The 6,009-nt window shown below is 36.4% G+C and overlaps 1 pseudogene; it reads right to left on the bottom strand.

Moving 5' to 3' along the window:
• Positions 1-2,692: 2,692 nt before the first annotated feature.
• LOC138157866 (heterogeneous nuclear ribonucleoprotein D-like pseudogene) lies at positions 2,693-3,329 on the bottom strand (annotated as a pseudogene).
• Between the last annotated feature and the right edge of the window lie 2,680 nt (positions 3,330-6,009).

Below are 6,009 nucleotides of genomic sequence, written 5' to 3' on the forward strand. Positions count from 1 at the left end.
GGAGCCTTGGGCATCATTTAGTCCCCATCTGACTTCAAACTTGGAAAGATTAATTTTTATTTCCCTAAATAGCCTTCTTCTATTTTGAAAGTTTAAGGATGAGTATAACATTATACACTTGGGTGACTGGGAAGTTTGTAGTGCTGTCAAGAAAGGTAATTGTGTGATAAGTTACCTTAAGAATAAGGAGATGATAATATTAGAGTAAAACTAGGGTACTGTGCTCAGATGTCAGGGGGCCCTGTGATAATGTCTTCAGAGAAATAAAATAAACGTCTACACATTCACCTCATATTTCCCTCTACTTCAACTTGGAGACGACCCTCTTCTCCATACCACCTGCTCATAGACCTTGAAAGCCCTTTCTTGCCCCTAGATCCTTCAAAGCACATTTTCAAAAAAGTAGCATGAGAGACTGATTCAAATTAAAGTGTGGATGACTGATAAGGTAAAAGAAAATGTAAATGCTCTCAGTGTTACCAATGTATCTCATCTACTGGGGTATCATTTTATCATCATCTAGCCACTGCGGAGTTAGTTTGATTTTTCCATACTCCTTATATCATATTGCTTACCTAACAGTTCAAACCCTATTTTGGATAAGTAAACCCATTCCTCTTCCCTTTCTTTTACTCCAACACCGATCACTGCTGTCAGTGGTTGGAAGAAGGGGAAAGTGCTTTTAGTTTCACACCTTCAAAAGAAAGAAAATAATTTTCTTCTGTTTTCTACCCAAACCCTCTGTTCTCTCCACAGTGACTGCATAGCCATAGTCTAATCAATCCCATTCACATTAATTTGACATTAATTAAGTACCTACTATATGCTAGATGCTAAAGAACAAGAAAGGCCATATTAGTACTTTGTTTTAAAGAGCTAAAGCTGAGATTTCACTCAAGGCTTTTCCTGTTCTCCAGAAAACTTTATTTCAAATGTAGACCCTATAAGTCAAATGTAATATCAAACATTTCGGAAAAATGTTTATTTTTATTTTTAACATAAAAAACCAGTATCTCCATATCTCTTGCTTTCATTTTTTTATACTTTTCAGAGGAAAAGGCCCTTGAACATTATATTAGTGATGCGATGTTTATTTTTATGTCTATAAACATATAGGTATTTACATTTTAGTTCAAGTGGAAAGTCTTCTTAATTAAACTATAGTGAGAAGGTAAATGACATCCCAACTACTGAGGGATGTTTTCTTGAAAGTGCCCTTGTGCCTTCAATTGTGGATTCAGTTTTAGGTTCACACCAGCAGCCTAAGGAAAAATCAGTCCCTTTGGAACAGGAACTTACCCAGAAATAGAATGAGTTAATATTTTGCTAATCAGGGGAAAAATTAGAATTTAATTCTCCTACTTAAATTGAACCTCAGTGTTGTTATGGTCACTTTTAGAAGATATTTCCTAGAATAATTTCACATTCAATTTCAATGGGATATGTTTTCAAGGATTTATAAAGGGGCTTAAATGTCCCTTTATTAAAATAAAGTCTACGACAATTTCCAATGTTAACATTTGAGCAAATGATCCTTGGAGTGAACAGATTAAACACTAAAGTCACCAAGTTTCTCTTTTAACTGTTTTCATGTATTAAAAGGCCTGTGAGGTTACAAATGCAATCTGGTTCTAAAGCTGAGTACAATCCTATTACAGGTTAACACTAACTGTGTGGACCTTGGGTGGAAATGTCTTGCTAAAATTTAGCTCCATTAAGCCAGAATGTGCCTAAATGTCTTCAGTAAATCATTTTTCCAAGGTTTGGAGGATTAAGGTGGTGCAGTGAATAGAGTACTAGCCCTGGAGTCAGGAGGACCTGAGTTCAAATTCGACCTCAGACACTTAACACTTACTAGCTGTGTGACCTTTGGCAAGTCAGTTAACCCCAATTGCCCTGCTTTCCTCCCTCCAAAAAAGAAAAAGTAAAAAAAAAAAAGGAAATGGCTTTAATTATTTTTACTGATGCCTTTTGTTTGCTTGCAGTTCAAAAATACTGTCAACACACTAAGATATAGAGCAAAAGATTGAATGAAATGAGGTAAAAACCATTAGAAGAAGAACTCCTCATAATCCCAAATATCAGGTTCTTTACTTCATTTGAAGGAGTAAGACAAAGTGACCTTTTCTTGCGTTGCTTGATCAAGAATTTAGAGTCTAAATGTGTTAATTTGAAAATATGGTACTGAAAAATGTAGGATTACATAAAATAATCCCTGACATTTATACAGAAAGCTTTGAGATTATAGTAGAGCAGTAAAGACATCTTTTGACATCAACTATAGGAGGCAGGTGTAATTTTTTTTAACAATCACAAGTAATTTATTTTTGAGAATCATTTAACATGAAATTATACAAATAAAATTTGTATGAACACAAATCCACATTTGCCATAATGCTGATGGCAAAGGACAAAGCAAAAACAAGAAAACTAAATATCGGGGCTATGTACAATTGGACACAGTTTTGTCACGTACACTTAAAGTCTTTTATAAAATAGTCACCTCAGATCAATAAAAGATCACTCTCCTTTCAATGCCATCATCCTGTAAGACAAGCTACTGTAGCATCGGTGCCTGTTTTCTCCATGTCATCCCTTAACATGGCTGGTAATTGTTTTGGAGATCACTACCCCCTCGGGATGCTTCACCATATGTGCTTTGTTGACCTCAGACATGACCCCTAGATGCAGCTCATCTGCCAGCTGCAGCACCCCTTTGTCCTTTCTCTTCTTGCTGCCTGTATACCTCTTTGGGCTGGGCAACTTTGATTTCACCTTCCCAGCACCAATCTGATGCTATCTGTTTTCTAATAATTTCTTTACTGGCTCTTCATCTGTATGTAAGATAATACAAAATCCTCTTCTTTCATTTGTTTTTGTGTCCATAAGAAGTCTGATATTCACAATCTCTCCAAATGCTCCAAACTATTCTTTGATTTGTTGTTCAGAAGTAACTGGGCTCAGTCCACAACAAATTCTTTTTGGGGAGGAGAGTGCACCTTTCCCTTTAAAGCTTTAGCCCTTTGGAGATCTACCAACTTGCCCTTCAGCTTGTGCTCTTTAAGTTCCAAGACCTTATGGACACTGGCAGCATCTTTGAAAAGCAGAAATCTGAATCCCCTCAACCTTCCTGTGACACAATCTGCTTTAATTGTACAGTATACAACCTCTCCAAAATGAGAAAGGTATTCAATGAGATCTCTCTTGCTCGTGTCCCAGCTTAGCCCTCCAATACACATTTTACCATCATCCTGCTGGTTCTTGATCACGTTGATTTTGGAGCCCTTGGTGAACTCCTCCATGTTTCTATACTTGTTCATATCCTCCATGTCAGTGGGGCTGGCTGTCGGAGGCAGGTGGCATGGAGAGAGAGTCACAGAGCCAGTGTGTTGTATGGAGACAGATTTAAAATGGTGGCAGAAGAGTGGCATGTGCTATTATTATTCTCATTTTACAGATGAGGGAACTAAGATCCAAAGAGTCTCTTGGTGACTTGCCCAAGGTTACAGAGTTCCTTAGCATCTAAGGCATATTTGAAGACCATTCTCACTCCACGCCCAGATTTCTGCATCTAACACACTGATTCTCCAATAAAGTTCTGGTTCAAGTGAGTTTTCCAAAATAAACTTATTTAAGTTAACTTTGGGTAGGATACTCCATAAGGGCAAAGTTAATAAAGATTAACTCTTCATATCCCTTTTGGCTTGAATTTATTTTATTTTTATATTTTCTTTTCTTTTTATATTTATTTACTTTTATTTTATTTTCTATATTTTTATATTTATTTTTTATTTTCTTTTCTATATCTCTCTTCTTTCTGATAAAATTTCATATCAATTCAACAAAATTTTTCTTACTGCTGATTCAAGTTTTTTAAGAGGAGACCTCTCATAGAGCACTTGATTACCCAGATGGACTGTATTTAGTGTGACAGTCACCGTCCCATGTCATCTATAATTTAGAGGACTGAGAATTCTAAGTTTGTGAACATTTGTAACTTTTTCTCCTTCTCTGAACTCTGTTGATCACTACTAGTTCCCCCATATCTGATATTGATTCTGTCAGATGCGATGGATAGGAGAGTATGGGGACCTTTCAGTTTCAACTGCTACTTCTAATGGAGTGGAACAGGAAACTGATGATGAAGGGAAAAATGATTTCTAGTCTACCTGTCTTTCAAAATTCTATTTTTGTAAAGAAAAAAAAATGTCATTGTCTCTTACTGATGACTTTCGTCTTCTTTCTTTTGTCTCTAAATGACTGGGAGTTATGCTGGATTTTGGCTTGTGGGTGAGTGAATTAGTGGCCATGCTCGTTGCTTGGTCTAAATTTGTTTTTCATCTCTTCTGTGGCATGCTAGTGGGCTGAGATTAAGGACAGGTGCTATTCTGTAAGTAAACACTACAGTACTATTGAGATGCATGCCTATATTGATACCTTTGGGGGGAAAAAAGAATCAAAAACTACAAACAGGTGATAGTATATGCAAGAATATAAAACTGAAAATTCAAACAATACCCAATACTTATTTAGTGTTTGAGACTTTTAAAGCACTTTGTCATCTCTTTATATATCTATCCATCTATTCAGCCATTTACACATCTGTCTGTCTCTCTCCTTTTTTATCTATCTAGCTAGCTAGCTAGCTATTGTATCTCTTTATATATTATGTATCTATACATCTGAGGGCATTTAGATATTACAGTGGATAGAGTGATGTGCCTGGAGTCAGGAGGATTCATCTTCGTGATTTGAAATCTGACCTTAGACATTTACTAGTTGTGTGACCCTGGGCAAGTCCCTTAACCCTGCTTGCCTCAGTTTCTTCATCTTAAAAATGAGCTGGAGAAGGAAATGACAAACTAGTCTATTATATTTGCCAAGAAAATGACAAATGGGGTCATGAAGTGTGGGATATGACTCAACAACATTTATCCATCAGCTTTCCATCCATCTATCTACCTATCTTCTATCTATCTATCTATCTATCTATCCATCTATCTATCTATCTGTCTGTCTGTCTGTCTGTCTGTCTGTCTATCTATCTCATTTGATCCTTACAGCAACCTTGTGAAGTAGATTGTATCATTACTCTCCATTTTATAGATGGGAAAATTGAAGTTGAAGGAGGTTAATGTGTGCCCAGAATCAGAGAACTAGTAAGAGTCTGCCATATAATTTGAACTCAGATTTTCTTTACTCCGATGCTCTGTTTTTCATTCCAACCTTTAAAAAAGCACAATGAAAATGTTATACCCATTTTAAATTTAGAAAGATAATACTTTCCCCCTTTCCTAAGTGGCTTTGGAAGAAAATCCTATCAGGCATCATGGTTTCTTCCAGGCATACAACTATGACCCAATTATCCAAAACATGCCTCCACTAATGTGCTCCTCTGATACTTCATGGTGGCATAGAATTCATTCTTTGGAACTATGGAAAAATCATTTGATCTGTAATCAGAACAACTGGATTTGAATACTGGATCTGCAATCTCCTCCCTTGTGATCTTTGGCACTGTATTCCATTTCTCAGGGCTTAAGTTTTTTTCCTCTGCAACTTAAATAGTACTGGATGAGATGACGAATCTTAAATCTATAATACTGGCATATGACATAGGAAAGATTTTATATAAGAAAAAAAAAGTATAAACAAGTAGGACTGGTTCAGTTTCATCTACAATCACAAATTATGTCTCACCCTGTCCTAAAAGATTCTGTTTATCACTTGAGCAGTTAATCAGGCATGTGAGCCTGGACAGATAAGGTGAACTAATTTGTACCTGCCTAAAGACCTGCCTGTTTCTTTATGTTGCACAGTGTCCTATGTAAGGGACCATAATGCATAGGCATTGTGATCCAGGTAGTAATGTCAATAAATTCTCCTTTACCTAGGGATGATTTTTTTTTAATTTACATTAGAATTTTAAAATTACATCCTTAAGGGGAGGCCAGGTGGCTCTGCGAGTAAGAGCACCGGCTCCAGTGTCGGGATGACCTGGATCAAATC

This window comes from Petaurus breviceps, unplaced genomic scaffold, assembly GCF_028583685.1.
Source record: "Petaurus breviceps papuanus isolate PSGF00001 unplaced genomic scaffold, PetGlider_PUasm1.0 173, whole genome shotgun sequence".
NCBI classification, from domain to species: Eukaryota; Metazoa; Chordata; class Mammalia; order Diprotodontia; family Petauridae; genus Petaurus; species Petaurus breviceps.